The following is a 12,994-nucleotide window of genomic DNA, read 5'->3' on the forward strand; positions in this document are numbered from 1 at the left end:
AGATGGTTAAGAAATGACAAGTAGAAAAAAAAACAAATAAATGTGTAGCTGCAGGACAAGGAAGGGAGGCAGATCTGGTAGATCTCTTCAACTGCACCTATTATGGAGAGACATACGTATTTTCAAGCTTTGTTTATATATTAATGTGACATACCTATTTCTGGAGTTACATTTTTACAAAAAGCCTAATAATTGGTTTATAGACGCCAGCTTGAAATTTGTGCTTATAATTTGCCGTTGGTGAGAGAAGGGGCAGAGTGCATTGATTCCTGACTGTTTCTGATTGGGCAGTGAGTGTCTGTGTTGGACCTTCCTGACTGGTTTGGTTACTATTCAAGGCATCTACCAGGAAAAGGCTACAACAAGCCTACACACTCTTGCATCACCTGGGACAAGACCGTTGACCACCAAAAAGCCTGTGGCCTACTTCTCATCTCTGAATTTGTGCTACTGTTTTACTTCTAGTGATAGAAGAAGCAAAAGAGCAGTGTACCCCAGCAGCATGAAGCTGTGCTGAGACCAGCACTAGTAGTACCCAGGCCGTAGCCATTCAGGCGACTCCCCTCTTTTCATCATTCTTGACAAGCTAATTCTTACTTTTCAGTAAGCACTGCTTGATTTGCTGCTGTCTAACCTAATGTCAGAATATTTTCCTAAATCTTTTATCTATAAAGCATCAGGGTTTACTTATCAGCCTCCCCTCAAGTGTTTGGCAGTGCCTTCTACAGACACAGACACCATGATCTGACATTTTTCCTGTAAAAGCAACCTTGAAATTTCACCAAAACTGAGTTGCACACAGGGCAACTAGCCTGCAGTGACAAGCACTGCTCCCAGAGTTACAAAGCAGATACTCTTTGACATTATTTTATATTCTCACTCCAACCATCTATTCAATAAAAAAGGACCTGTTGTTATGGATATGAACTTTCCCACTATCTCTGTTACCAACATGGTTGACATGAACATTCCGAGGCAATGTAAAAATTACCTCATGTTTACTGACAATGAGTTAATTCTCAAACAAACTGATATGGTATGTGTGAAATGTAGTTATACAATGTCATTGGAGGCAACGCTGTCACATAAAAGCACTCCAAACGTCAATCAGGTTGTCAGTAGTACACATGCTGCACCCATCACACTTAGCTCAAAGCACACACATAGACCCACATATGCTGAGGCACTTAAATGTTATCTTCCTAAATGCCTAAAACCTCCTAGATGAAATACACATAACAAATATCTTCAACAGCCTCTAATGCACTCTTTCAAAACAAGACCCACATCAATACATACAACCCCATCCCATGGAGCCTCTAACTGTAAGCCCATAAGGCAAACCACCACACAATCCAACATTCTGGTCATGGAGACTCCATTGTGAGGCACACCGATGTCCCTCTCACCAGGCTGAGTAAGGAGAAAGTCACAGTCATTTGCTTATCAGGAGGCAGGATACACCACATTATGCACACTCTGAGGTCATTGGACAACAGTACCAGTATGACTCAGTCATAGTCCATATGGGTGTAAATGACAGGAGATGTACCCCCTAGACTAAGAGATACATCATGGAGATCTCAGAGTATGTGTCCAATGCTGGTATGAGCCTAGATTTGAGTAGCATTTTACCTTCTTCAAGGATGATGCCATAATACAAACAGAAGATGACAGACTCTAATAATTGGCTTAGTTTCTGGTGTTATTCGAAGGGAGTGCAATATTTGTCAGCATGGAAGGAGATGGTCAACAGACCATGCTGCTTTGCTAGGGATGGTCTGCAGCTCTCCCTTTTAGCCTTGTGAATATTAGTTAATGCATATTCCTCCCCTATAGTGTCCTCTTTAGGCAATGCCAAACCGAAAGTACTTCCAACAAAGCAAATCAAACCCAAGAAAATCCAAAGATGTTACTGCTCAATGCTAGGAGTCTAAACAAAACCTGCACTCCCTACAAGCCTCACCCCAGAGAATGATGATGTCCGTGCGGTCACTGAGATATGGACAGCACATCAGCAGTGCAATAATGCCTTTCACACATTTACACCAGCTACTACACAGACAGGGACTGAAAGTGGAGGTGTTTCAGTTTACATCAAAAATAAATATACTTCAAGGCTGGCCAAACAGGACAATGCACTTAAGCTTCTACACCTTTAAATCACCAGAGGCAAACTCTCGTACCACTCCCTTGCAAGCTATAGGTCTCCAATAACATGCATTTAAACATACTGGAAACACTCATCATCCAATCCAATACCATATTCACTGGCAACTTTAATTACCTCACTATTAACTGGGAAGAAAATATGGCACCAAACATACAGGCACAGAGATTCCTGGATTTTGTAAACACAAACTACCTGGACCAGATAGTCAATACACCAACCAGGGGTGCAACCATACTGGATATGGTACTCATTAATATGGGAGAGACTTGCACATCTCCTAGTGTAATGTCTTCTGTGGTAAGGTCAGACCACTAAATGATCTCCTTGAAATAAAAATAAAACCTGAAACACCAGGTAACCTTGAAATATTCAGTAACTACTCTAAGGCTAACTTCCAAGTAGTATGTGATAACCTGGTAAAAAATCTCAAGCCTCCATAAATGAACCTATGTATGAAGACTAAGTTTTTCATCTGTAAATATGCTGTAAGTAATTGCTATGTAAATTGTCAATCGCTATGTAATCCAATGTAACTACTGTCTGTTTATTTTAAGTGTGGAGCTTTTCTCCCCGGGCCTCCGCTGAAAATGGACCTACGTCCAGTCGGACACTCCCGGTCAACAAATATAAATAAATAAATAAATAAAATAAACCCTGGGAACACTGCTTAGGGTTGCCAACTTTTCATGTCAAAAATTCTGGACATGTACAGAAAAGCAAAATGCATGTAATTTTGGTTCCCCTATCCCCTCCCATGCAGCCATTCCGGTGTACCATTACTTGGCTATTTCTCTATTCTTTCCCAGTTGCCATAAACACTGTTCAAAACTCTCAGTGTGCATACTGTTTTCTGCTTTACTTCTACAATGATTACAGATATTTGGATTTAATTTAAAACTTTTATTTCAAATTTTATAGCACAAATACCAATAGACATTTGCTAAACAAAGTAATACAGTCTCACAATGAAAACAGACTTAGCATTAAAACTTTTCTGCCTTTGAAACAGCATTGAAACCCACATTCAAATAAAATGCATCTGGCCAGTGGTGGATTAAGTTTACCTTTGGGCTGTTTTCAAATCATAGGCCCCTTGCACACATTTTTAGGACCATGCAAAAGTTCTTTGATTCACCTTCCTGATTGTAGTAAATTATAATATATAATAATCAAATTATATTCCTTGCATAATACAACACCAGTTGTTAGAGCATGTTTTAAATGTATAATTTTGAACATTTTTCCATTTGATCCTCAGGCTTGTCACACTTGTACTTTTGGATACATTACATTTGTATACCACCAGTTACTAATATTTGTCAGAAGTCTGTGACTACATCTGTCACCAGAAATGAATTCACCCACAAAAAGAAACATTTAAAAGACTTCTTTGATCACATTAAATTATTAAGTCGCCACCAATAATACTGAAATGTATAATCAAGTGCAACAAAAATATTCTGCTTAATCACTTAGTGAAAACATAAGTAAAACTGCATCATAACTAAAACAGTATCATAATTCAGTAACCTTCTGTTTCAGAATACATTTAATATTTATGGAGTCCTTCAAACCTAGTATCTTTATTGCTTGCAGCTTTAGCCATCAACATAGCTACTTAATATCCAATAACAGTACTTTGAAATATTATTGTATAGCTAGAAATTCCACATTCTATTTCCTCTATATATACAAACAGACTGTGGAATGAGTAGGTAAAAGTGTGACATTTCATAAGTACCTGAACCATATTTGAAACATGTCCGTTCGTGGTCCAGAGCACAGTTCAAATGTCTTCAAGAATTCAAATTCAACACGCATGGAAGAGAAAGATATAAACAATCAGTTGCACAGATGCAGAAGACTGTTTTCCACTGTGCGACCACATGCAAACAAAGGGTGTTCTTAAAGAAGAACACCCTTAAAAAAAGTATTTTTTTTTAATTAAAAGAAAATTAATCTTCTGGCATTTTTTCTGGACAATATGCTGTCTTTTCCATTTTCTGGACAGTCCAGAAAAATTCTGGACAGTTGTCAACCCTAACACTGCTGCCTATGTGAAACTGTTCAAAGAAACCCTATACAAGCCTGTTAATATCTGCATAGATGTAGCTGTACCCACCAGGAAGAAGGACAGAAATAACTCAAAAAACAAGCCACCCTGTTGGAATCCCGTCATTAGTAGACTATATAACAGAAGGAAGAAAATCATGGTAAAAATTAGGAGGTGCAGCAACCAGCAGGATGAAAGCACTCACATCAAACTAAACAAACAAGTCAGAGGACAAATAAAGTCTTCCAAAGCCACATTTGAGGTTAATTTGGCCTCCCAGGTTTAAGACAACCACAAGGTTCTTTAGCTATATCTGCAACCTCAAAGGCAATACACAATTGTGTGCAGAGCTCATTGTTAATGTAGCCACCTATACTGAACCAGAAGATATACAAATCTATTGGCCAACAAATTCATCTCCAGTTTTACCCCTCTCTCTCCATGAGCCTTCCCTCAGGAAATGCCATCGAACATAACTTCCCTTACTATCACTAAAGAATAGATCCTTAATGCCCTCTGTAAGGCCAAGAACACTGCATCAATGGACCCAGGCAATATCCCAGGATGCCTACTAATTAGCATGAAACATGAGCTATCAGGCCCTCTGGAATTGCTGTTTAACTGTAGCCTCCAAACAAGATTTATTCCTCATGAATAGAGAACAGTAACAGTAATCCCTCTGCACAAAGGTGGGCCATCTACAGAATCTGGAAAGTACAGGCCCATAAATCTCACTAGTATCACGTGCAAAGCCATGGAAAGAATTAACATGGAAATTATCAATAATGACAAAGTAGCAGTCATAAAATCTTCCACTGACACAAATGTTCTCCAGGAAAGGCTAACACAGGCAAATAACTGGTGTCAGAGCCATGGACTAAAATTAAATGCCAATAAATGCATAAAAATATCCTTTGGGAAATCATTTGCCCCTGATAACTATTATATTGACAACACATCCTTTAAGGGTTGACCCAGTAGTTAAGGACTTGGGGACATAGATAGACAGTAATCTAACCTTTGACCTTCACGTGCCTACAGCAGTGAGAAAATAATTCTATGTTGTGCAAATTATAAACAAAGATATTACATCTAGGTCCAAGGAAATAATTGTTACACCGTACTCAGCATTCATCAGACCTGTCATTGAGTACAATGTTCCCCTTTGGTATGCACCTAACCGGACACATTCAATAACTGGAACATTCACAGAGGTTCCTCACTAAAAGAATACAGGGCATAAGTAACATGTCCTATGCAGACCTCCTTAAAGTCCTATCCCTGCATTCTGTCTCCTGCAGGCTGTTGAGGGGAGATCTAAGCTTGGCATACAAAGCATTGTCAGACCACGCTCTGATGGACCTCCTGCGTATTTCCAAAACAAACAGCACCAGAATTTCCCATCCTAAACACTAAAACCTTGCTTATGATATCAACAGGACCTGATGGAGAAACAGGTATGTATCCAAGAGTACCCCTTCTCTGGAACAGGCTCCCCATCCATATGAAAGCAGAGTTCCTTCCTAATCCAGTTCAAGTGTAACTTGGACAATTGGATGCGGAAAAGGAAATTTATTCCTGGTTTGACACTTATGTCTGTAATGGACACAGGCAGCCTGTAAATGGTTCATCTCCCAGTTCCCTGCTTACACTTATCAAGGTTATCAAAGCTTGTCATAGATTTGGGATGCATGATTAGCATAAAAAGGCCCTTGTGGTCATTAGTGTAGTAAATACCTATGAACCTATGAAACTATAAAGGACTGATTTTCCCCTTCACATGAGTTTCTGAATATTCCACCCTCCATCAGAAACTTTTGAAGCTGGTTAGTAAACATGGAGTCCTTTTTCAGAAGAAAAAAATAAATTACTTTTGGATGTAGATGTTTATAATATGTATTAAAGACTACATATTTTACACTGTCTCTTTCATAATATGGTCATATTTTGCATCATTTATATCACCCTCATTTTTTCAAAACTTGTGTTTCTGAGTAGTATCCCACAATCCTATGGAAGTAAGAAGAGTCATGTGCTATTCATTATTAAAATGTTATGCTAATTAGGTGCCACATTTTTGGCTGGATTTCTATACTATATAAGAGCATTTGTACCTATTTTCAGTGTTTACAGGTTGAGAAGTGTGAAGCGGGGGCTAAAGGTGACAATACAGCACTTTAACAGAAACATTCACTGACATGACAGTTCAGAAAACATTCCAGTGACACAGGTGACAATACAGCACTTTAACAGAAACATTCACTGACATGACAGTTCAGAAAACATTCCAGTGACACAGGTGACAATACAGCACTTTAACAGAAACATTCACTGACATGACAGTTCAGAAAACATTCCAGTGACACAGGTGACAATACAGCACTTTAACAGAAACATTCACTGACATGACAGTTCAGAAAACATTCCAGTGACACAGGTGACAATACAGCACTTTAACAGAAACATTCACTGACATGACAGTTCAGAAAACATTCCAGTGACACAGGTGACAATACAGCACTTTAACAGAAACATTCACTGACATGACAGTTCAGAAAACATTCCAGTGACACAGGTGACAATACAGCACTTTAACAGAAACATTCACTGACATGACAGATCAGAAAATATTCCAGTGACACAGGTGACAATACAGCACTTTAACAGAAACATTCACTGACATGACAGATCAAAAAACATTCCAGTGACGCAGATAACAATACAGCACTTTAAAAGAAACATTCACTGACATGACAGATCAGAAAACGTTCCAGTGACACACAGGGGAATACTCAGCACTTGGATGTAAGTCAAGTATCCATCAGATTTGTGACTTTAAAGTCTATCGACACTGCAGCCACTATATGTAGAGGAACTATGCCAAAAACTGAGTAACTTTTATTTCAATAGTTTCATTTGCTCCTCCCTCAGATTCTGAAACATTTTATTATTTTGCAATCTTCATCAGGAATCTTAAGATGCATGTGCACACAGAATGATATATTATCAGCTGACAGGTAAGTGGAAAGGGTGGGGTAAGAAAGTTATTTTTAGACACAAGAAACCTTGCAGCAGTTTTGACATCACAGTAGAATGCTTTCTTTTTCCAAACACCCAGCCTAATGATGCACTGCTGAGTTGAAAAGGTTCTGCAAATATCAGGTATGACCTAGAAGAGCAGGTGACAAATAACGAAACTATTAGTTATATAAAAACAGAATGTTTCGTTCATCATCACCGTCTCATATTACATTACAGCTCCTCTGTAATTTTAATTTACACGCAACATACAGAAAATGGTAAACAGCAGGAAGACACATAATGCACTGTAGCTGACATTAACCTGTTGAACCCCCCCCCTTTTTTACCCCCCCCCCCGTTGCAGGATCTGGTTCCAGCCATGCTAGAAATAACGAATAGTTTCTGTACTACTAATACAAAGGTAGTGTTTCTCCTGTACCTCTCTCCTGTTAGTTTTGTGCCAAATTTATCTGTCCAAAAGCTAGTTTTAAAGCTCAACAGTTTTCTGTACGTCACGCTGTTAATTCCTTACAGAAACATTTCTGTTTGGTTTCCACTGTGCCTATTCAGTGTTTTAAGGCTCTCCACATATAGCCTGCTGAACATTTCCTGTACCAACACTAATGTCTCATGCTTCATTAGTGTTTCCCTGCATTAGTGAGATTGGAATGACAGTTCTAGCAGATCATCGCAGGACCCTGGTTATCTTTTTTAATCAATTTACTAGTTTCTGAAGGCAATTGTGTTGTGAGTGCCAAGACCATTGGATCTCTGAATCATTTGCTTGCCAAAGCCTTTCTAGTGAAATGACAATGCCATCTATGCCCCCCAAGCGGAAGCATAAGCTGTTATCTTAACAATTATAGAAAGAAATGGAAGCCAGATATGAAATAATCCATTATAGCAGAAGGGAGTAGACCCTTCCAGGCAAGTGAAAACTTTATTGTTATGGGAATGGTAATGTCTATCCCAAAAAAGTATTCATATCATATCCATCATTTTACTGAGGAAAATCTTTCTTGAGTTCCCTGTAGTTATGACTTTATCTACCTTAGTCTGAGACAGTGGGGGTTCATAGTACTTTTAGAAAAATGCTGAGTTACTGCTCCTAGATTTCATTTAAATAAATACAGCATATGTGCTATGTTTTTTATATGCTTCCTCACTCTGGATGAGATTATACCTGCTGAGTGTGACTGTTACAGTCAGTGAGTGGTATTTGCATTCTCTTTCTATTTTCTAATTATAATTCAAAATAAATGATTATTACTTACCTGAATCGGTGGAATGTATATCCGATATGAAGCTGTGAGAAACGTTTGAGTCAGTATTTACCCCATATGTACACACATATATAAACACACACATATTTTTATATAGGTTCCGTGTTTTTTGTTGAAAGTACATAATGCTGAAGGAACAAAAATGTCAAAACCACAGAATATAGAAACTAATTTTATGCAGGGGGCAAGCCCCCCTGCACCCCCCCCCCACACCTCATACTAATTATATATTCCAACCCCTAGATTTCACAATGGTGGGGAAGGGGCAAATTCCATTTTCAACACTGTGTGCTTTCAACATTTTGTACCTTCAACATTATCTACTTTTGACAAAAACAGCAGAACCTTTATTTGTGTGAGTCATACCTCTCAACTGTCCAAATTTTCACAGACTGCCCAGATTTTTGGCATTTTCCTCATAAAATTTGTGGTTTTCTGGCAAATCATTGGGATGATCTGAGGACTGAAGTCACTAAATAATGACATACATTTGAGTTTCAGACATCATATCCTTCAGAAAATGCATGCTAACACAAATTCTTTTATTCTAGCAGCTTTCTAAGTTTATAAGAGCAATATTTAAGATCTGTCCCTATTTTTGGACCTTTGCCCCGCCATTACATCAGGCTTTGTCCAGATTTTTAGGTTAATATGTTGAGAGGTATGGTGTGCACACACACACACACACACACACACACACACACACACACACACACACGCACGTGCACACACACATGCACGCACACACACACACACACACACACACACACACACACACACACACACACACACACACACACACACACACACACACACACACACACACACACACACACACACACACACACACACACACACACACACACACACACACACACACACACACACACTATGTAGCAGAGGTGTAGCTAGCCCTTCTGGTGCCCAGGACAAGTTAAAAAAATGTTTTCACGTACTTGAGGTAAAAAAACACACACTTGCTACAAGCTGATTGCTACAATTAACATGAAGTGCTAAGTGCTTCATCCCTGACCAAATATGTATTGCCAGCATTTGGAAATGAATGGTGATAAAGAACTAAGCCACACAATAAGCACTAAAGTGCTTCTGCAAATGCATTAGTGGCACTTGATCTAAAGAATTAAGGCTGTGAACTGTTAAGAAGCTGTTTCATGTGGTATGTGGTTTGATTCCCTCAGCCTTCCTTTGCCTGCTGTATGATCTTGAGCACGTTACTTAACCAGACAGTGCTTTGGGGCAATTGAGAATATAGGCTAAATTCATTAATTGTCTCCTGGACTCCAAGCTACCTATGAGGAACCTATTTAGTTTCTGAATACCAGTAATGAAGATATCATCCCATGACATCTTGCGCCTGGGACAGCTGCCCCTTCTCTTTATCCTAGCTATGCCTTTGCTATGCACTTGCAAACTTAACCCTTATGCACAGACTTTTACTGTTGAGAAACAAAAAGACATTCAGGCAAACAGACAAAATTGCTGTGGACTGAACACATATGGCAGGATTCAAAAACAGGCCCAGCCACAATTGGTACGGCTTGTGATGATGTGAGGTATCGCCAGCTATGCCAGGAGAAGTAGGGCAATGGATGTGTAACATATACCAGCATAGCTAGCTGAAGTTTTGTAAAGAATTACATCTCATTTGTATATCAAGCTGATTTGTATAGATGCTTGTGTTGAAAAAATGTATTTGTAAAGCTGCGTGTGTTAAAAATGTACCAACAGTGGGTCCGACTATATTGTAACTCTTGAAATGAATATACTGTAACAGAGGATACAGGAAGAAAAGAGGTTAATCTCAGTCCAGCTAACTTTGAAAAATATAAAATATAACCAGCCAGTGAATCCAACACAGGTTTATTGTAAAATCTCTGTCTCTGACATCTCGGCCCAAAAAAAGCCTTCAAGGAGTAAAGAGCATCATACAAAACTTGCCTAAAATACTATAACCAATTAACAATTAAACAATTAAATGAGCATTCTCCAATTTAATTCTTCATTTAACCCATGTGGGTACAGAGTATTAAATTTCAAGATATACACTGATTCCTTAGTTACAAGAGAGAAAGAGAGTCTAGCAGTGGCAGTTAGAAATTTTCTGTTACGATACAGCAGGCCAAGTTTCTGGTGTGTTTTTTTATACAATAGAGTATATATAGGTTGAATTTGAGTTCATTGTCAGTGATGGCACCTAAGAGCTTGGTGTGAGGTTCTGGTTGTATGATGGTGTTATTTGAGGAAGTGATAACAAATGTGGACTTATGATGGGAGAGTGAACGTGGAAGACAGAGCAGGAGTTTGGTTTTCTTTGGGTTTAGAATGAGAAGATTATCAGACAGGCACTTTCAATGGATAGAAAGGCATCTTGTGTTTGAGTGTGGAGTTCCGATATATTGTTAGCGATGGAGATGAGGGTTGAATCATCGGCATATTAGATTAGGGCTGATTTTTTTGTAGGATGTGTATAGTTCATTGGTAAAAATATTAAATAGAAGGGGGCCCAGGATAGAACCATGTGGAACACCTGCTGTGACTGGAATGGGGGGAGAGCAAAATGAGAGCCATCTGACAGATTGTAACCTGCCAGAGAGGTAGCTGGAGAACCAGGATAGGGAGGCAGGGGATAGGTTGAGTTTAGATAGTTGTTATAGGAGGATAGGGTGGGAGACTGTGTCAAAAGCTTTGGAGAGGTCAAGGAAAAGACAGGATATGAGTTGGTTATTGTCATAAGTCTCAGCAATAGTATGAGTGAAAGAAAGCAGGACAGTAGAGGTGCTATGGTTTGGCCAAAAGCCATGTTGAGTGGGAGTAAGGAGGTTTTGATGTAGGAAATAGTTTAGGAGCTGTGAGTGAATGCATTTTTCTAGTATCTGGATAGAATTAAAATGGGTCTGTAATTGGATGGGTCAGTTGAGTTTCCCCCTTTGTGCAGAGGGATTGTGAAGAAGGATTTCCATAAGGAAGGGACATTTGCTTCTTGGAAGGATCTATTGATTAGAATGGATACAGGATAGGCTATAGATTCAGCAGCTAGTTTGAAGAAAGATGGGGGAGATAGTCTGTGGAGGGAGAGCAGGGTTTAAGCTTCAGAAGTAAAGATTTAATGTAGGAAGTGGAAACAGACTGAAAAGAGAAGATGTTTGTGTTGGGTCCATTAGGAGCTGTAGGGGGGCAGTTGTGTTAGAGCTGGAGGGGGAGAGTTTTTGAATTGTGTCAATGAAGTGTTCATTCAGAAGGGTAGCAGTTTCTGAAGTAGATTTATTTGGGAAGGGCAGCCAGGAGAGAGAAGTTTGTTTAGGGTTAACCAAAACTTACGAGGGTTGCATAAGGTATTGATTTGGGGAGAGCTGTAGTAGGATTTTTTGTCCTTATTGATTTGTTTCATGGTGAGATTCCGCAGTTGTCTATAATTTTATAGCAGGGGTGGTGCTTTTGTTTTGATCCAGGCTTTCCAGGCAGAGTCACTTTTATGCATTGTGGATCTAGTATCTTTAGAAAGCCAAGGGGCATAGTTGGATTTGATTCTAATTCTCCTACAGGGGGCAAGGGAGTTCAGGGTGTCCAAGAAGATGCTGTTGAATGTACTCACTACGTCATCGAAAGGGATAACCTTGAGGATGGACCAGTCAATACTAGACAGCATGTAGTTGAATTGGTAGATATTGAAGTTGGAGAGTTTACGACAATCTCTATAGAGGTGTGGTTTGGGTAGTTGGGTAGGGTATCTTCGAATGGAGATAGGAAGATGGTCACTTAAGAAGTCAGGTATAGTAGATGGATTATGGTAAGGTTAGGGGAGATGGTGAGGATCCAATCAATCATGGAGCTGGAGGAAGAGGTTTTGTGCAGGTGGGTGGGGGTGGTTTTCAGCTCTTGGAAACCCTGTAAGTTTATGCTAAGTTGTGGAGAGTCTGTAGAGAGATTGGACCAATCAATGTTGACATCACCAAGGATGAGGGTTTCATAGTGAAGTTTGTAGTTTGAGGATAGGATTATAAATGTATGGACATCATTGATTGTAAAATGAATAGAGGTGCTGTTCTTGTTGGAGGCAGAAGCACATATGGAGTATCAATATTCTAGTTACAAGAAGGAGATAACTTTTCATATTGCAAGTCTCCCTGCATATGAAAGAAAGTGGGAGTTTTTTAAACCAGAAAAGTAGTTTAACTTTGGCTGTTCCTGGAAGTTAAGATTTGGGTCAAGCCATTCACCATGACACTTGTACTGTTGCACTGTTTCATTTTCTTTATTGGTTAGTAAAGAAAGAGGACCAGATTGTAGAAGCTTTTAATTTTGTTTTTTTTGGAGGGGGGGGGTGGATAAATAAAACTTTTTTCTGAGTTGAAAATAGGCTGGTGCTGACATTTTGAACTTTGTAATCATTCTTGCATTTATTTAATAAAATATACTTATTTCATATTTTCTTTGTGCAAGTTT

This window comes from Protopterus annectens, chromosome 7.part0 (assembly GCF_019279795.1).
Source record: "Protopterus annectens isolate FY-2018-M chromosome 7.part0, PAN1.0, whole genome shotgun sequence".
Taxonomy (NCBI): domain Eukaryota; kingdom Metazoa; phylum Chordata; order Ceratodontiformes; family Protopteridae; genus Protopterus; species Protopterus annectens.